The 20686-nt window shown below is 32.8% G+C and overlaps 1 long non-coding RNA gene and 1 pseudogene across 1 annotated transcript; both read left to right on the top strand.

Annotated features, from left to right (window-relative positions):
- The first annotated feature begins 6077 nt into the window (after nt 1-6077).
- LOC147506099 (uncharacterized) lies at nt 6078-11086 on the top strand. Its single transcript, XR_015193581.1, has 3 exons — nt 6078-6202; nt 7261-7424; nt 10602-11086. It is a non-coding gene; the product is annotated as an uncharacterized LOC147506099 (long non-coding RNA).
- LOC147506100 (cytochrome P450 94A2 pseudogene) lies at nt 8577-10370 on the top strand (annotated as a pseudogene).
- Nucleotides 11087-20686: the final 9600 nt, after the last annotated feature.

The raw sequence follows: 20686 nt of genomic DNA, 5'->3' as shown, positions 1-20686 counted from the left end.
TCTTTTTCTGTTATACCCTTTCAGGCGTAGAACGTCCATAGGAGAGCTAAACACGCACCCAAACTCCTTGTGTGTTGATATACTGCACACTCATCCCCTAAGATACTGTAATTCGTTGATAGTTCCTTCTCCAGACATTTGTATCTCTAAAACCAGTGGTTGCGTTCAAGTTAACCGAGTAATATTTCGATATAGCTGGTAATCGTCATTGTAATTTCTCAAATCCACTTCAAGTGTCCACGTTGTTAGAACCTTACACAGTTACACCCATCTCATATGCACTCAGAGCTATTTGCTGTTGCTTCCTTTTCTGATTGGATGTGACAATAGCCATCAATAGTTCCCTACGACGGCTGCATGCTACAATATGCCACTTTTCTTCTTGAACATATTGCCCTTGATTGGTATAAAGAAAAAGGTTGCAACTGAAAATTTCGGGTCAAGTTATATTATGCACAACAGCACAAGTGTTCTTAGCAATTAAGGTAGCTTCGAGCTGGTACTGTGAACTTTGATGGTATTTTCATTCCTCGAATTGAAACATTTTCTGAAGACAACTTAACCGCAAAATACAACACCATTCACTCAAGTGTTCATAGCTACTAAACTATGAACAATCACTGTTCATTGTCCAATTGTGATACGAACAAAGAATGTTCATAGCTCATGACTATGAACAATCATTGTTCATTGTTCATAGCTCATGACTATGAACAATCGTTGTTCATTGTTCATAGTCCAATTGTGGTATGAACAAAGAATATTCATAGCTCATGACTATGAACATTGATTGTTCATAGTACAATATGGACTATGAACACTCATTGTTTATAGCTATAAACAATGAGTGTTCATAGCTACCGAACTATGAACAATCACTGTTCATAGTCCAATTGTGATATGAACAAAGAATGTTCATAGCTCATGACTATGAACAATTATTGTTCATAGTCCAATTGTGGTATGAACAAAAAATATTCATAACTCATGACTATGAACATTAATTGTTCATAGTACAGTATGGATTATGAACACTCATTGTTTATAGCTCATAGCTATGAACAATCACTGTTCATAGTCCAATTGTGATATGAACAAAGAATGTTCATAGCTCATGACCCAATTGTGGTATGAACATTGATTGTTCATAGCTCAAAGGGAACTCTCCAAAATCAATGTTCATAGTTCAATATCTCATTGTTCACAGCTCAACTGGAAACTCCCCAATATTCATAGCTCAATTGGAAACTCCCCGATATTCATAGCTCTAAAGAAGTTTTAGTAGAGAAAGTTGAAACTTGCTTTGCTTGGATTTTAGAGCTAATGTTGCTTGGACTTATATCTTTAATGTTGGGACAATGGGCAAAATCGATTTATGAGATTTGCATTGATTCTTCTCTTTTCAATAGTCGATTCTATCTCTATTCAGAGGAGGATCTCGCCCATCTCTGCAGAGGTAACTATTAGCTTCTTTCTACTATAGTTGGTTGTTGATTCAATTAAGCAAGTTTCGCTTGGTTTACTAGTTTCTTCTTGCAGGGTCGCAAACCATTTGTTTCCCAAGAAGCTCTAGAATAGTTTTATCGTTTTTTGCTTATTTTTGGGATTACTCATGTATTGTATAGTTGTGTAGCAGTTGGTCTGGCTATGATTAAGGTACAACTTACATTTTCACATGCAATAAAGGGGTTTTGGATTTTCTCACCAGTAATTTTGTTTATTAATAAGAAGAGAATTGCTAGCGTCCTGACCCTATAAAGAGGTAGGACCATTCTCACCCAGTAAAAGACAAGAAATGAAACAAGGGTAATGTTTCACCCGGTGAAATCTTTCTAAACTTAAAACTTAGGCTTAAAAGAAAAAAAGAAAAGAGATCGAAGAAAGAGAAAAACTGAGTTATCTTCTTCGTTCCTTTTTTTCAATTTTTATCTCCAAGACTATCCAACAGTGTTGCGAAGAAATAAATTCCGACAAGTCGACAACTACCGTATTCCTTTCTTCTAGTTCTCATGACTTTGAAAGCATCCGCCCCCAATCAAATTTCATTCGGTATGTATTCCAGATAAATAAATTTCTCAACAATTGATAGAAGAATTTTCGGTTGTTGTGACTTTGTTAAAGGTGTTTACTTTGCTGTGAATTGGAAAAATGTTTACTTTGTTGTGATGTTTCTGTATCTTCTTGTTCATTTTTTTTAGGTGAATTTCTTTGGTTGAGTTTTATTTTTGTGTGGCCGGGTCTTTAGCTCAAATTGGAAGAGCACTTGAGAAATTCAAGACGAACTTAAATATCTCAAGATGATGGTGGTTCAAATCCACCAAGACCCATTGATATTTAAACCATAGAACTGTAACTCTGTAACACTATTTCACTGTACAAAAAAAATCACAAAAGTATCATATCATTGATCATGAGAATTAGAGAATTAGTTTTTTACAAAATACTTAGTGTCCATATTGACATCGTCACAAAATGACTCTTGCACACTACAAAATTTACATCTTCTCACAAAAATATGTCGATTAATTGTATTTGTTCTGAGGTATCATTTGTTCTTTCTTCTTCTTTAAGTATAAGGAGTCCATAAATCTTCTTCCAATCACCATTCACCATAGATCGTTACTGCCGCAAGCTTACTGCTATGTTGTAGTCATCACCATTTTCAGTTGCGAGAGCACTCAGTGGTTGTTGTTGTTGTACCTACAAGATATTCAAATTTGAAGTAACAAGCATCAGCTAACTAATAGCCGGTGTCAATAAAAAGGCTATATAGAATTATAAACTTGTCAAGGGTCTCACCTCTTTACAGCTCTTGATGTTGTGGCCAGGTTGTTTACAACGAATGCACTTGTTTTTTCTTTCTTTTCCTGCTTGGCTCACTTCCACCCCAGTTTTGATTCTCTTAGATGGTCGACCTCTAGAACCTGTGGATACCGGATCGCGGTAATCTTTATTCGGTGGACGCCATGCCTTCAACTTGATATCCATCTTGAACTTTTTGTTGCGAAGAACCCGTGACATTATCTAAAGATGACAACTTCTATTTGCTTCTTTTTCAAAATCTGTTTTACAAGTATATACTTGTCTTTGGATGTACAACCTTCCTCGGCAAGTTTGATACAGCCCACACATAAGTCACTAAAGCATTTCGCTTTAAACTCGGATTATCCTCGTTCACTCTAGTAGAATTTTCATAAACGATATCCAAAGATTTTGCATCCTTACTCCAACGTTTTGATTACATAGTGAGGTGGGATCTCATACACACCTTTTGCAAATAGAACAACCATTGCATGTCCGCACAGAAAACCTTTGAACTCGTTATAGATGACAAATACAAGAAACGTTGGTTTTGAGTCATCCCACACATAAGTGTGTATTCCTTCGTTCTCTTTTACCGGTTTTAGCTTCACTACCAACTCTTGCACTACATGTATTTCCTTTTCCCCATCTATTTGGACTGTACCTCTATTACATGAAGGAATTAGTAATATTTCCTCTTGGAATTTCTTGAATATTCCAAATGTGTATATAGATGCCATCCGAAGCTTCATAAAGGCGACGCGTTTGTCTTCAAATATGGGGATTTTTACAGTCTCAAAATCTGCTTTCTCTTCATCATTGTATCTCTTTTGTAGAGCTAAATTGTATTGATCTATGAACTCCTTCAAACAAGTCTTACGGTTTACATAATCATCGAAGAAAGAATTTATGCTTTCACTTCGTTGAGACGTTGACATTCCCGCAAAAAGTATTATTCAAGCACACCGAACCCCGTGGTATGCGACATTCGAACAATGCTAAAAGCCATTCATGATCACCAAGCTCATATGTTTCAATCAGTTTTTTCCACTATCTTTCGAACTCGTCGACTGTCAATGAATCATAAATGCACTTGTTAAACTCATACATGAAGGTCGGATTGGCTACACAAACACTGCCCAATTTCTCAGGTACTTTCTTCAGAATATGCCACAAGCAAAAACGATGGCGTGTTGTTTCTGGAAAAACTTCTTTGATTGCTGCTTTCATCACCTGGTCTTGATCCGTGATAATGGCTTTAGGATCTCTTCCTTCCATTGCAATCAACCATGTTTTAAAGACCCAAACAGAAGATGGTATAGTCTCATCCGTTAGTAAAAGCACATCCAAGCAAACCGCGATTGCCCGTGGTGATTAACTCCTACGAATGGGGCAAATTTCATGGAATATTTGTTAGTCAAGTATGTAGTGTCAAAAGTAACAACGTCACCAAAGTGTGCATAAGCCATCCTTGAATTGGCATCTATCCAGAAAACATTCCTCAAGTGTCTCCCTTCATCTAGCTCCATAGCATAAAAGAAGCGAGGATTTGAAACTTGTGTACGAAGAAAAAATTCATAAATGATCTCATGCAAGATCCCCAGGTTGACATTGATTCTCTCTTTTCTTTGTCACGAAAATTTCTAAGATCCTTATCTGTGAAAGTCAGATTTTTCACTCCACCCGATTGCTTCACCATTGTTGCCATGATCTTCGGAACACCTACTCCTACTGATGAGAGAGTTCTAATTATGTTCTTTTCCGGTGTGTTAATCTTCTTTTGTGATCTGAAAAAGCGTGAACTATCCGGTTCCACTTCAAAGCAAAATCCACTTTCCATTAGTGATTCTCTTCACCTTCATCATTGCCTTACAATCTGTCCTTGTGTTCGGTCGTGGGTTTTCAACTCCTTTTGCAGCATGTTTTTTGCCTTCTTTAGAACACACATAAGTCCTACCAATCACATCATTGTTCAGTTTCGAATGCTTCATGTGCTGTCTACGAATACTAAAGCCAATAATCTTCGCATAGTCATTGTAACATTTATAAGTTTCTTCTTCAGATTCAAATTCCAAACCAACATAGGGATCTACTATTGCATTCTCATTTTTTGAAACTCCCTCAATTTCACGTCGGCTTCTTCCATGTAAACATTAGTCTCTTCACTTCTAATCTTTGTCATTGAAGATGGACTTCCAAGAACCACGTTTCCATCAATGTATATTGCATCATCCATTATTGTTTGTTCAAAACTCAAGTGTCTTGGACTATCCATGGCGTCGACGTAATCCATATACTCTGTCCAATATAGATAAGATTAAAAAATTTAGTAAATTATCTAAATTCTATTTCATTGATGATAAACTGAAAATAAACTTGCTAACTAGATACCTGATAAGCAAAACATTGATTCAAAACAATAAAGTGCATCATTGCTAACTTTTTTTTGCTCAACCAAAACAAGAACAATGACTGCAATAAATTGTTCCTAATTAAATATGACTCAATCTCGATGAAATTCAATGGGGACACTCAAGGCTAGGAGAAACGGAGGAAAACCCAAACAATTATCAAATAAAAATGAGAGTGACATCATTCAAGTTAAAGCCTCATGGTAGTAGCTACTAATTTGAAATATTTGATGACTGAAATGTTCAATCTTTTTATCTTTGTAAGTGGTGCTTGCTTGCTGGGGTTGTTTTGATATCCACTGCGCTACGCTTGTGACATAGCGATCCCAAGTGAAACTACCATTTCAATTTTTCTATAATATATACTAGGGAAAATGAGGGGAGAGAAGAAGCAGACAAAGTATACAAATTACCTTTTTCCATCAGTTTGTCTCGTTTACCGCCACTGGCTAAAACCCTCAAGCTTTCTTTTTGAGTTTCTTTTTGTTTCAAACTTTCTTTATGAGTTTCACTAATTAAAATTGTAAATGTATGGAATAAGTCAACATGTATTTTATTTCGACATTTAGCGGGTGAGAATGGTCCTACCCCTTTAATGGTCAGGACGTTAGCAATTCTCTAATAAGAAAGGGTAAAAGTGAAATTTAAAAACAATAAAAAGGGTCGGGCCAACTTATTTTGTCGTTAAGGATTATTAAAATTTAAAAATTGGGTTCGTGGGCTATTTAAATGTGGAAATTCGGTTTGTGAGTGATTATAAAAAAATCATGTCCTATAACTTGTTTTGAAACGAAATTGGGCTTAGGGGCTAATTTATTGATTTTTTTGGGGTGCTCTTAATATTTCCATTTTTCCGGGGTGCTCAAAACCCCTATCCCTATAAAATTACAGTAAAGCCCTCGTTGGCTTCATTTCTTGCAATTCATGCTGGACTGTCTCTATCGATTTCAAAAGCAATTCACGCTGCTCCTCAAAACTCATTATATTTTGTAAGTTGTTCTAACTGTTCAATTCTTCCCCTTTTCTTTTGCAATGTTGCATGCACTTGTTCATAGAACTTTGCAACAAACTAGACCAGTAACTACTGTACTTCATTTTAATTTCCATTGCCATTGTTTTACATCAAATTCACCAAACCCCAGCACGTCTTTAACAGTAGAGTATCTTATGAACTCATGTGGATTACCACTTAAAACAGCTCTGTTAACATCCAAGAAACTCAACTTGAAAACCACTGAAAACCCAGACTTAGTCCTAAGTTTATTAAAAAACCATGGGTTGACTCAAAACTACATTACTAAACTCATTTCAAGGAACCCCCTTATACTAAATGCTGATGTCAACAAAACAATCAAGCCCAAGATTGATTTTTTAACTAGTTTGGGTGTTTCTGGTTCTAGGCTAGTTAAGATTGTTACAAGTGATCCAAATTTTCTACATTGTAGTTTGGAGAACCAAATCATTCCTTCTATCAATTTCATTAAGAAATTTACTGATACCAATAAACAGTTTCTTACCATTTTGAATCGACCTCTGAACGTTTTTCACAATAAGCTTGAGAATGTAATGGGGTCTAATATTGCGATATTGCGGGATCATGGTGTTCCTAAATGCAATATTATGAAGTTGTTCATGACCAATCCTTGGACGCTGTCTTTGAAAAACGATCGTTTTAGGGCAATAGTTTACTGAGATTAAGGAAATGGGATTTGATTAAAATCTAGTTCTATGTTTGTTCGTGCAATTATAGTAATGTCTGGTATGAGTAAATTGAATTGGGAAGAGAGATGGGCTTTTATGTGCAAATTGGGATTTTCTCATGGAGAGTCTCTCAATGTTTAAGAAGCAACCCTGTAGTTTCAGACTTTCAAAAAAAAAAAAATGCAGAGCAGGGTCAAGTTTTTCACTGTAAAACAAAATTTTGAACTGTCGGATATTGCGAAAAGTCCAGTGATACTTGCTCTTAGTCTTGAGAAAAGGATCATTCCTAGGTGTAATGTGTTGGAAATTCTGTACTCAAACGGTTTGATAGGAAGAGTGAATGCAGGTTCAGTCACTACAGCGTTGAAATTAAATGAGAAGAAATTCATAAAGAAGTATGTCACTAAGTATCAAGTGGCATTTCCTGAGATGGTACATGCATACAAACGCCAGATTGGGCTTGCAGATTTGAAAGAGGGAGATGGGTTTTACAAGATGTAGAAAGTTGAGGTATGTATTCGTTTTCTTTTGTGGTTTTTTGTCTTTGACAACTATATCCATCGTACTTTTGTTGCCAGGGTAAATGTGATTTAATGTAATCATACTTGGTTACTTTCACAAGTTGTACATTTTTTTTTTAAGCTCTGCAATTTGTTTGCTGTGTCACTATCTGTCTCACTATCTCCTCTGCTTTAATTGTGTTTATAATCAATGGCCCTGAAATTCTCTTTTGAATTCTCAGTTTCTGGAGTGGTTTTCGAAGCATACAAAAATGTAGTATTAGCATTTCAGTAAATGGGCAAGACATGTTATCTGTTTTTCATCTTCATATGGTGCTTGACGCTTTGACATTTATGCTCTTTGAGGATATAGGAATAAACTTTCTTAAGGGTGGATAATTATTTGAATACAAAAGTTGCAAAATTATGTTTATGTGCAGTTGTGCACTATTCGGTCAGTACCCATTTGGACACATGATAGAGTCTGAACGCTAAAGATGTGCTCTCTGATAGGCAATAAACACCGGAAAGTGGTCCGAGTGACTCCATGTACCTGGCAGGCCCTTTAACGGCTAGGAGAGATGGCTAGTTATTCTAATCTAGCAGGAACTGGAACTGAGTCAATGAGTGCTGAAATAGATCCACTACTAGGTTGACACAATCTTAAGGTAGTAGAAGGTGCCTAGAAACTAGAATCTCCGACTTATTCCTCATCAACTAGACTCTCAATGGAATTCTAGCAGCTCAACTAGGCAATTAGGTCCGATCCTATATTTTCTTTGAAAAAAACTTCTTGATCCTCAACTAAATAGGAAGGAGGATCACTGCCTATATTAAAGGCCAAGGCTCTACCACTGAACTACGAACAAGAGGATAGGTAGTGATTCCTCCCCAAGGAGGATCACTGCTTATACTAGTCTGCCTTGATTGTTCTTTTTCGAGATCCATGGGGTATGTTCATAATTTGAATGTTTTACTTCATCTACTAATATGTTTTGTTATCCCTTGTTAATTACATGGTCAAAGTGGTAAACACGCTTCATGCTATTTCATTTTATGAAATAGTATAAGCACTCCCCCCTAGGTCAGATTTCTATTCCCGGCTCCGCGTCCGAAAGTACAGTGCAACCACTTAACTTGGTATATGCCAAACTACTTAATCATGTTCCATTTTGTGGTCTTAGCTATTTTTCTTCTCTTCATCCTTCCACTTTACTTCTTCATCTTCATCAAGAATAAAAGGATTTGTCCAAAATCATCTTCCGGTTCTGTCTCTAAGTTGCCGAGGTCGTACCCGTTGATTGGCTCATCACTTGCTATCATCGCGAATAAAGGCCGATACAGCCAATGGTTTGCAAAGATTCTGAGTCGGTGTCCTACTAGGACATTTGTGTTTCACCAGGCTCTTGGTAAACGTCAGATTGTCCAATGTGCAACACATTCTCAAGACTAAATTTTCTCTTTACCCCAAAGGAGACTTCTTTACTACTACTTTAGTCGATTTCCATGGCAATGGCATATTCAATGCTGATGGTGATAACTGGAAGTTCGGAAGACAAATTTTAAGCCATGAGTTCAACACTAAGTCCCTCCGTAAGTTTGTTGAGATCTGTAGTTGATTGAGCTCTCCAATCGCCTTTATCCCATTCTCTCGGCGCGCGGCAGCCAATAATTCAGTACTTGATCTTCAAGATATTCTCCAATGATTTGCCTTCCGACAACATTTGCAAGATTGCCTTTGGGTTTGATCCCGAGTACTTGTCTCCATCACTCCCACAAGCACCGTTTGCAGTTGCTTTTGAGGATGCTGTGAAGATTATCAGTGAACGGTTTGGTTATATATTTCCAGCACCTGGAAGCTGAAAATGGCACTTAACCTTGGATCTGAAAAGCAACTGAAGCAAGCAATTTCTCAGACCCATTGTGAAAGAAAAGAAGCAAAAACTAAAAGACAAGTCCTCTTTAGAAACCGTCGATCTTCTTTTTCAAGGCTCATGAATTCCGCCATTCAGATGATGCTTTTTGTGATTGATATGGTTATAAGCTTCATTATAGCTGGTCGTGATACAACCTCAGCGGCCTTAACATGGTTTTTCTGGTTAATCTCTTGCAACCTTCATGTAGAAAAAGAGATACTTAACGAGATTATGATGGAGGACCCAAAAGGATCAGTGTATGACGAAGTAAAGGACATGGCTTACACTCATGCATCCCTATGTGAAAGCATGAGACTGTACCCACCAGTCCCTGCAGACACGAAAAGAGGCAGCAGGCGGCGATGTTTTACCAGATGGAACTGTTGTAAAGAAGGGAATGAGGTCACATATCAACCTTATGCAATGGGGAGAACGGAGAATTTGTGGGGTAAAGACTGGGCACATTTCAAGCCAGAGAGATGGCTGGAGAGGGATGAAAGTGATGGGAATTTGAAATTTGTAGGGAGGGATAATTTTCTATATCCAGTGTTCCAAGCTGGGCCTAGAATTTGTCTCGGTAAAGAGATGGCATTCTTGCAAATGAAGAGAGTGCTAGCTGGGGTTCTCGTCAATTTCGAAAGTAGTGCCAGTGTTAGGTGAAGGTTTCCAGCCTGTGTTCATTTCTTATCTGACCTCTAAGATGAAAGGTGGTTTTCCAGTGAGGATTGAGGTTAGGGAGGGTAGTAAAGTCAATGAGTTGTAGTTGACATGGTGAGTAAACATATTGCGCTAAAGTTCTAAACTGTCACACATATAACTTAGTACGTTTATGAAATTCTGCAGTTCATTGGCTAGTCGCCTAGTCCATTAGCTTTACTATTACAAATATCAGAAGTACACCTAGTTAAAAAGGAAGATAAACTAGAAGATATAATTCTATCATTCTCCACTACAGGCCTCCATTGCCCAATTGTATTACTTAGTACGAAGTAAAGTATTCTCACTTATCAGTAACTAGTTTGTGGCTTTGTGCAACTAGAGTAGAAAGAACTTGTTCTATGTAAGGAAGCAATCTCATCCATATTGTGTTCACATAACACTTCTGGCTCTCCTGGGAAGTAAATCTGGTACCATAAAAAAGGGAGCTTAATTACGTAAACCAGTAGAGCCGTTCTGAATGTAATAGTTACCCATGATCCTTTTGTTACAGGGATCTATGGTTTATCCACCCTTGCATGTATGTCGTCTAACTATTTTTTATATCCTTTCAGGTTATTAATAATGCATGTGCAACTCAGGCAATCCTGTCCATTCTTATGAACTGTCCAGATGTTGACATCGGTCCAGAACTCTCGAAGCTGAAAGAGTTCGCCAAGAACTTTCCTCCTGAACTAAAAGGCCTTGCAATCAACAATAATGAAGCCATACGTTCTGCCCATAATAAAAGAGAAGAAAGCTAAATTAATCTTACGGAGATTTCTAAGATTCAAAGCTAAAACTTTAGTTCCATATATTATTTGTTATAATATGTGAAGACAAATGACCCGAACTGTGAAATTAAATAGACTAAAGAGACGATATTGGGTGTCTTCTCTGAATTGAGAGAAGACAATGATTTATCATTCATATATATAGAGATTACATTAGATTTACATCTAGGGTTAGAGTTTCCAAATCAGTATATTGCTAGAATAGAAAACTTCTAATACAATTAATAGAAACTGAACTCTGTTAGTCGAGTTTCTGATGAAGTGAGAGCGCGGACAACTGATATCGGAGTTCTTAAGCGTAATCTTTAGATATATATTATAACTATACTCTCTTGGCTCTATTTTTCAAAGTTTTACATAGTCTCCAATTTTTTGTAAACTCTATAATTACGGAAAAAAAAAGAATTTCAAATCTTTAAATATCTACTATCTACTATCTATATACTAAAGCAGAGACCTTTAAAGGAGGATTTTCTCTCTCCTATATGGCACTCTAATATAAGAGTTAGCCTTTTTTCTATCATATGTGACACTCTAATATGAAAGATAGTATTTTTTAATAGCCTACAATCCCACGCACATGGAACATCTTTGGAGAGTTTGAATGTATTTTTAATTCCTATATTTGGAGAGTTTGGGTGTATTTCCAATTCTTATATATTTGATCAAATAAAAAAAAAAATTACTAAAAAAATAGGTAATTTATAGAAGGTAATTTTCTATTACTACGAATCAAACTCTTTTAGTGTTCCAATTCTTATATATTTGATCAAATAAAAAAAATTGCTAAAAAATAGGTGATTTGTAGAAACTAATTTATATTTGATCAAATAAAAAAAAATTGCTAAAAAATAGGTGATTTGTATAAACTAATTTTCTATTACAAATCATACAATTTTAGTATCTATGATAAAACACCGACTTATTTCGAATATATCCTTAACATGGCCTCAAAACATAGTTAAAAACAATTATACAAAATATATAATAGAAAATAATAATAAAAAATTACAGCAAAGCAATAATGACAAATAATGACAAATACTGAATGAAACTAACGACAAAAAACAATTAATGAGGAACGGAAAACTAGATGCAAATGCATCGAACTAACCTCAAATAATATTTAACGGGAAATCGGAAACTGAATGAAAATGCAAGCATTAAACTAATCTTAAAAAGTAATTAATAGAAAATCGGAATACGGATACAACTGTATTAAACTAACCTCAAAGAATAATTAATGGAAAATCAAAACTTGGATACAAATACATCAAAAAATTATTGTCGAAAAATCAGAAACTGGATGCAAATGCATTGAGCTCACCCTCAAAGATTAAATTAACGGGAAATCGGAAACTGGATGCAACTGCATTGAACTAACCTCAAAGAAAAATTAATTATAAATTGGGAACATAATGCAAATGCATGGAACTAATCTTAAAAACTAATTAATGGGAAATCGGAAACCGGATGCAATTGCATTGAACTAATCTCAAAAAATATATTGGATGCAAAACCTCAAGAAATAATTAACGGAAAATCGGAAACTGGATGCAAACTCATTGAACTAACCTCAAACAATAATTAACGGGAAATCGAAAACTAGATGCAAATGCAACTTTATCAAATAATAAATACGAGAAATCAGAAACTAGATGCAAATGTATTAAACTAATCTAACATAATAATTAACGGAAAATCAAAAACTGGATGCAAATGCATTGAACTTACCTCAAAGAACAATTAATAGAAAATTGGGAATTTGATGCAAATGTATTGAACTAACCGAAAAGAATAATTAACGATAAATCATAAACTGGATGCAACTGCATTGAACTGATCTCAAAAAATAAATAACGGGAATTGAAAATTTGATGCAACTGCATTGAACTAACCTTAAAATATAAATAACGAAAAATCAGAAACTAGATGCAAATGCATTAAACTAACCTCAAAACATAGTTGGGTTATATGTTGTGGGAATGTCTCGATAAGTATAGTTTTGCATTTAAAATGATGTTTATCTTATCTATCAAGTAGCTTCAATATATATGAACTTCGCCTTATTAGGCAATCTCACAAAACTTCAATCAAACTTCTATAATTAAACAAAAAAATGAAGTTGAAGGATTTTATCAAAGGTGAGTTATTTTTTTTTAATGAAGAGTGAGGTTTTCATGTTATAAGAAATTTGGTTGAGTGATCAATATAATATTAATATATAATAGTTATGCATATTTGCAAATATTTTTTAGAATAATTAATATAACAACACCCGTTCGTAGATAATCTTTGAAGATTCCACATAGTGAGTTATGCATAATTTAAATAATAATTAACGAGAAATCGGAAACTGGATAATTTTCGATGATCCCACATAGTAAATTAAGCATAATTTACTTTTTTGTCATCATGTTTGCAAGGACACTACAAATGGATCGATTAGAAGTTGGTATTACACACCACATTGGATAATTATAAGGAAATCGAAATTGGATTCAAATACATAGCGAGCTCAAGGAGTAATTAACGGAAATCATAAACTTTATGCAACTTGCATTAAACTAACGCATGAGAGTAACTAACGGAAAATTAGAAATTGAATGCAAATCCTTGAAAAATATTTAACGGAAAATCAGAAACGGTATGCAAATACATCAAACAAACTTCAAATAATAATTAATGGAAAACTGAAAACTGGATACAAATGCATTGAACTTAACTCAAAAAATAATTAACATAAAATCAAAAATCGAATGCAACTGCATTGAACTAACCTCATAGAATAATTGGTGGGAAATCGAAAACTAATTGCAAATGCATTGAAATAACCTCAAAGAATAGTTAACGGGAAATCAGAAACCAAATATAATTATATCGAACTAACCTCAAAGCATAAATAATCATAAACTAGATGCAGATGTATTAAACTAACCTTAAAGAGTTATTAACGGGAAATCGAAAACTGGATACAAATGCAATGAACTAATCTCAAAGACTAATTAATGAAACATTAAAAAATGGATGAAACTACACTGAACTAACCTAAATGAATAATTAACGGAAAATTATAAATTTGATGTAACTGCATTGAACTAACCTCAAAAAATAATTAACAGGAAATCATAAACTTGATGCAAATGCATTGAACTAACCTCAAAGAACAATTAACATAAAATCGAAAATTATATGCAACTACATTGAACTAACCTCAAAGAATAATTAACGGAAAACCAAAAACTGGATGCAATTGCATTAAACTAAAATCAGAGATTAACTAACGGAAATAAAAAATTGGATGCAAATGCATTGAAATAACATCAAAAAATGGTTAACTAGAAATCGGAAGTCGGATGTAACTGCATCGCACTGACTTCAAAGCATAAATATCCACTTTTTTAGACTTCTCATATGAGTAATTACAAGTAATTAGGAACCCAAAACGAAAGTGAGTTTATACAAATAGACTCTTATATGTATGCAAACTGTATAGAAATTGTAAACTATCGAACTAACCTAGAAAAACAATTAATGGAAAATAAAAAAATGGATGTAAATATATTGAACTAACCTCAAAGAGTAATTAACGGGAAATTATAACCTGGATGCAAATGCAATGAACTAATCTCAAAGACTAATTAACGAAACATCGAAAACTGGATGCAACTGTACGTACTGAATTAACCTTAATGAATAACTAACGGGAAATCATAAAGTGGATGTAATTGAACTGAACTAACCTCAAATAATAATTAACGGGAAATCGGAAACTTGATGAAACTGCATTGTACTAACCTCAAAGAATAATTAATGAGAAATTAGAAATGGGATGCAACGTACTACATTAAACTAACCTCAAAGAATAATTAATAGAAAATCATAAACTTGATGCAAATGCATTGAACTAATAACTCGAAAACATATTTGTATTTTATGTATGGGGAATAAATGTCTCGACAAATATAGTTTTGCATTTTAAGTAGTGTTTATTATAATTCTTTTTATTGTGATTGGGAATACCTTGCTATTCAAGTAGCTTCAATATTATCTTCGCCACATTAGGCATTCTCACAAAACTTCAATCAAACTTCTATTATTAAACCTAACAAAAAAAAAAAAGTCGAATAGTTTTATCAAGGTTTGGTGTTTCCTTTTTATAGAGAGTGGTGCAAGAAATTTAAATGAGTAATTAATATAATTTTCATATCTCATAACTATGCATAGTTGCTAATATTTTTTAGAATAATTTAATATAACGACACCCGTTCGTAGGACACTTGCATATGATAAATTTTTTCAAGTGGGAGTAGTGTATTCTTTGAGGATATGGAAACAATCAATTTGTTTTAGTGATTTGTACACATTAGTACGTAAGCCGAACGGTGATGATTTACCGCTAAATCACCATAAATCTAATAAAACTATTATACAAGCTAGATCGAGTTTAAAATAATTCTATTTGAAAATTACAGATTAATATTCTAAACCACAAAGTGAATAGGCTATCTCAATTTGATCCCTTAGTTTCCAAGTACTTATGCACCATAATCGCTGCTCATTAACGATATTTGGTTTATTTTCAATAAAAATATATTCTGATTCAAAAATTTGCCGCTAAATCACCATAAATCTAAGAAAACTATTATACAAGCTAGATCGAGTTTAATATAATTCTATTTGAAAATTATGGATTAATATCCTAAACCACAAAGTGAATGGGCTATCTCAATTTGATCAATTAGTTTCCAAGTACTTATACACCATAATCGCTGCTCATTAACGTATTTCGGTTTATTTTTAATAAAAATTTATTCTGATTCGAAAATTTGCCGCTAAATCACCATAAATATAATAAAACTATTATATAAGCTAGATCGAGTTTAAGATAATTCTATTTGAAAATTACAGATTAATATCCTAAACCACAAAGTGAAGATGCTATCTCAATTTGATTCCTTAATTAGTTTCCAAATACTTATGCACCATAATCGTTGGTTATTAACATATTTTGGTTTATTTTTAATAAAAATATATTCTGTTTCAAAAATTTGTGTGAGATATTTTGTAAAGCATTTTCAAACACAAAATATTTAATAGAAATTGGATGCAAATGCATTAAACTTATGTCCGGGTCCAAAATCTAGTCTATATACTAAATGTATTGAGACCAGAAAAAGGAGGATTTTATCTCTCCTATGTGGCACTCTAATATGAGAGTTAGCCTTTTTCTATCATATGTGACACTCTAATATGAAAGATAATATATTTTAATAGCCTCAAAACATAGTTGGGTTATATTGAATCTCTTTAGAGATTTTGAGTGTATTTCTAATTTATATATTTGGAGAGTTTGAGTGTATTTCCAATTCTTATATATTTGATCAAATAAAAAAATTACTAAAAAATAGGTGATTTGTAGAAGGTAATTTTCTATTACTACTGAATCAAACACTTTTAGTGTTCCAATTCTTATATATTTGATCAAAAAAAAAATTGCTAAAAATAAGTGATTTGTATAAACTAATTTATATTTGATCAAATAAAAAAATGCTAAAAATATAGGTGATTTGTATAAACTAATTTTTATTACAAATCATACAATTTTAGTATCTATGATAAAACACAAGGACTTATTAACGGAATATATCCTTAACATGACCTTAAAACATAGTTAAAAACAATTATACCAAATATATAATAGAAAATGAAAAAAAAACGGTAAAAAAATACATTAAACAATAATGACAAATATTTTAAAATATATATAATACTGAATGAAACTAACGACAAAAAACAATTAATGGGGAACGGAAAACTGGATGCATTGAACTAACCTCATAAAATAATTGGTGAGAAATCGAAAACTAATTGCGAATGCATTGAAATAACCTCAAAGAAAAGTTAACGGGAAATCAGAAACCAGATATAATTATATCGAACTAACCTCAAAGCATAAATAATCAGAAACTAGATGCAGATGTATTAAACTAACCTTAAAGAGCTATTAACGGAAAATCGGAAACTGGATCCAAATGCAATGAACTAATCTCAAAGACTAATTAATGAAACATTAAAAAATGGATGAAACTACACTGAACTAACCTAAATGAATAATTAACGGGAAATCAGAAATTTGATGTAACTGCATTGAACTAACCTTAAAAAATAATTAACGGGAAATCAGAAACTTGATGCAAATGCATTGAACTAACCTCAAAGAACAATCAACATAAAATCGAAAATTATATGCAACTGCATTGAACTAACCTCAAAGAATAATTAACGGAAAACCGAAAACTGGATGCAATTGCATTAAACTAAAATCAGAGATTAACTAATGGGAAATCAGAAATTGGATGCAAATGCATTGAAATAACATCAAAAAATTGTTAACTAGAAATCGGAAGTCGGATGTAACTGCATCGCACTGACCTCAAAGCATAAATATCCACTTTTTTAGCCTTCTCATATGAGTAATTGCAAGTAATTAGGAACCCAAAACGAAAGTAAGTTTATACAAACAGACTCTTACATGTATGCAAACTGTATAGAAATGATAAACTATCGAACTAACCTAGAAAAATAATTAACGGAAAATCAAAAACTAGATGCAAATATATTGAACTAACCTCAAAAAGTAATTAACGGGAGATTGGAACCTGGATGCAAATGCAATGAACTAATATCAAAGACTAATTAACGAAACATCGAAAACTGGATGCAACTGTACGTACTGAATTAACCTTAATGAATAACTAATGGGAAATCATAAAGTGGATGTAATTGCACTAAACTAACCTCAAATAATAATTAACGGGAAATCGGAAACTTGATGAAACTGCATTGTACTAACCTCAAAGAATAATTAATGAGCAATTGGAAACGGGATGCAACGTACTATATTAAACTAACCTCAAAGAATAATTAATGGAAAATCAGAAACTTGATGCAAATGCATTGAACTAATAACTCGAAAACATATTTGTATTTTATGTATGGAGAATAAATGTCTCGACAAATATAGTTTTGCATTTTAAGTAGTGTTTATTATAATTCTTTTTATTGTGATTGAGAATACCTTGCTATTCAAGTAGCTTCAATATTATCTTCGCCACATTGGGCATTCTCACAAAATTTCAATCAAACTTCTATTATTAAACCTAACAATAAAAAAAAAGTTGATCAGTTTTATCAAGGTTTGGTGCTTCCTTTTTATAGAGAGTGGTGCAAGAAATTTAAATGAGTAATGAATATAATTTTCATATCTCATAACTATGCATAGTTGCTAATATTTTTTTAAAATAATTTAATATAACGACACCCGTTCGTAGGACACGTGCATATGATAAATCTTTTCAAGTGGGAGTAGTGTATTCTTTGAGGATATGGAAACAATCAATCTGTTTTAGTGATTTGTACACATTAGTACGTAAGCCGAACGGTGATGATTTACCACTAAATCACCATAAATCAAATAAAACTATTATACAAGCTAGATCGAGTTTAAAATAATTCCATTTGAAAATTAAAGATTAATATTCTAAACCACAAAGTGAATAGGCTATCTCAATTTGATCCCTTAGTTTCCAAATACTTATGCACCATAATCGCTGCTCATTAATGTATTTCAGTTTATTTTCAATAAAAATATATTCTGATTCAAAAATTTGCCGCTAAATCACCATAAATCTAAGAAAATTATTATACAAGCTAGATCGAGTTTAATATAATTCTATTTGAAAATTATGGATTAATATCCTAAACCACAAAGTAAATGGGCTATCTCAATTTGATCAATTAGTTTCCAAGTACTTTTGCACCATAATCGCTGCTCATTAACGTATTTCGGTTTATTTTTAATAAAAATATATTCTGATTCGAAAATTTGCCGCTAAATCACCATAAATATAATAAAATTATTATATAAGCTAGATCGAGTTTAAGATAATTCTATTTGAAAATTACGGATTAATATCCTAAACCACAAAGTGAAGAGGCTATCTCAATTTGATTCCTTAATTAGTTTCCAAGTAATTATGTACCATAATCGTTGGTTATTAACGTATTTCGATTTATTTTCAATAAAAATATATTCTGATTCGAAAATTTGTGTGAGACATTTTGTAAAGTATTTTCAGCACAGAAAATATTTAATAGATCCCGGACGTATGTCCGAGTCCAAAATCTAGTATATATTATAGCTATACCCCCACCAATCTATATTTTTTAACACTCACCGAGACTCCAGTTTTTTCTAAACTCTATTACTAATTACGAAAAAGTAAGATATAAATAAAAAAAAACCAATCTCATTTAGAGTTTCACAAAGTCTCCAACTTTTCCTAAACAAACTAAATTGTTAAAAATAATAGTTTCAACCAAAAACGATTTTCCTAAAACCCTTATGCGACAAATAATAGTTTCTACACTAATCTCAGGTGAAGTTTAACATAACAAAGTTTCTTTCTAGAAATTGACAATGAAACTATAAAAGAACAAACGGAAAAAATAAATTTAGTTACTTGAACATTTACTTTATGCATTTGTTAACCACACATGTGACTAGGAAAAAAAAAAAAAAAAAATAAACTAATCATAAAATAAGTAACAGTACGGGTGTACACCCAAAACAAATAAAATTGTATTGTATGCACTATATATATGGGCTTAACAAATAAAGTTGGATCAATTTGATGTGTCATCCACTATGGGATTTAGATATTTAGTCATAGTTAATGATTTCAAAAACTACAATTCCGGCCACAATAATTCTGAATTTTATAATTTCCAATTTTAGCGGAATAACGAGATTCAATTAAAGCGGACGTTGGCTTAAATAAATTAGATAACTATTGATTTAGTTAAAGTGGACGTTAGTAAAAAAAATTATATACCAAACCAAAACAAATTACATGTGGAAAATTAAATTATACAAAAAACAACATCACAAAAGATATTAAAAAAAAAAACAATAATGACAAATATTTTAAAATATATATAATACTGCATGAAACTAACGTCAAAAAATAATTAACGAGAAACATAAAACTAGATTCAAATGCATTGAACTAATAATCTCAAATAATATTTAACGGGAAATCGGAAATTGGATGCACATGCAAGCATTAAACTAATCTTAAAAAGTAATTAATGGACAATCAGAATATGGATACAACTGCATTAAACTAACATCAAAGAATAATTAACGGGAAATCAAAACGTAGATGCAAATATATCGAACTAACACCAAAAAATAATTGTCGGGAAATCGGAATGATGGTGATTGGGAGAATGATGAGACTGTACCTTGCGGTTACCTACCTACCCAAATTATCAATTAGATCAAGTCTTAAGAACGTAGTTCTTTATGAGAAATAGTTTGGTATTTATATAAGAGTAGAGATTTCTTGTAGCTCAAGTAATTGTAATTGAATATAACTCTCAACTGATAATTATCTCTTTGATAAGAAACGAATCTGGACATAAATTAATGTACGTAAGTAGCAAGCCATGTGGCTAATGTTCAGCCTTAGACATATGAGTTAATGGGCATGTACATTGATCCATAGTATTGTAAATTGGGCTTTAGCCCTGTCGATTAAACGAATAAAGTGGAGACTCCTACTAATGGAGGTTTGCCACGTAGGTGGGGGTCGAAACAATTTGTATATAATAGTTCTGCATATATAGTTGCATATATTTTTTAGAATAATTAATATGACAGGACCCGTTCATAGATAATCTTCGAAGATCCCACATAGTGAGTCAGGTATAATTTAAATAATAATTAATAGGAAATCGGGAACTGAATAATCTTTGATGATCTCATATAGTAAATCAAGCATAATTTATTTTTATGTCAT

Source organism: Coptis chinensis, chromosome 4 (assembly GCF_015680905.1).
Source record: "Coptis chinensis isolate HL-2020 chromosome 4, ASM1568090v1, whole genome shotgun sequence".
NCBI classification, from domain to species: Eukaryota; Viridiplantae; Streptophyta; class Magnoliopsida; order Ranunculales; family Ranunculaceae; genus Coptis; species Coptis chinensis.
Note: the sequence above shows the minus strand (reverse complement) of the source record. Positions and strands in the feature narration are given on the sequence as shown.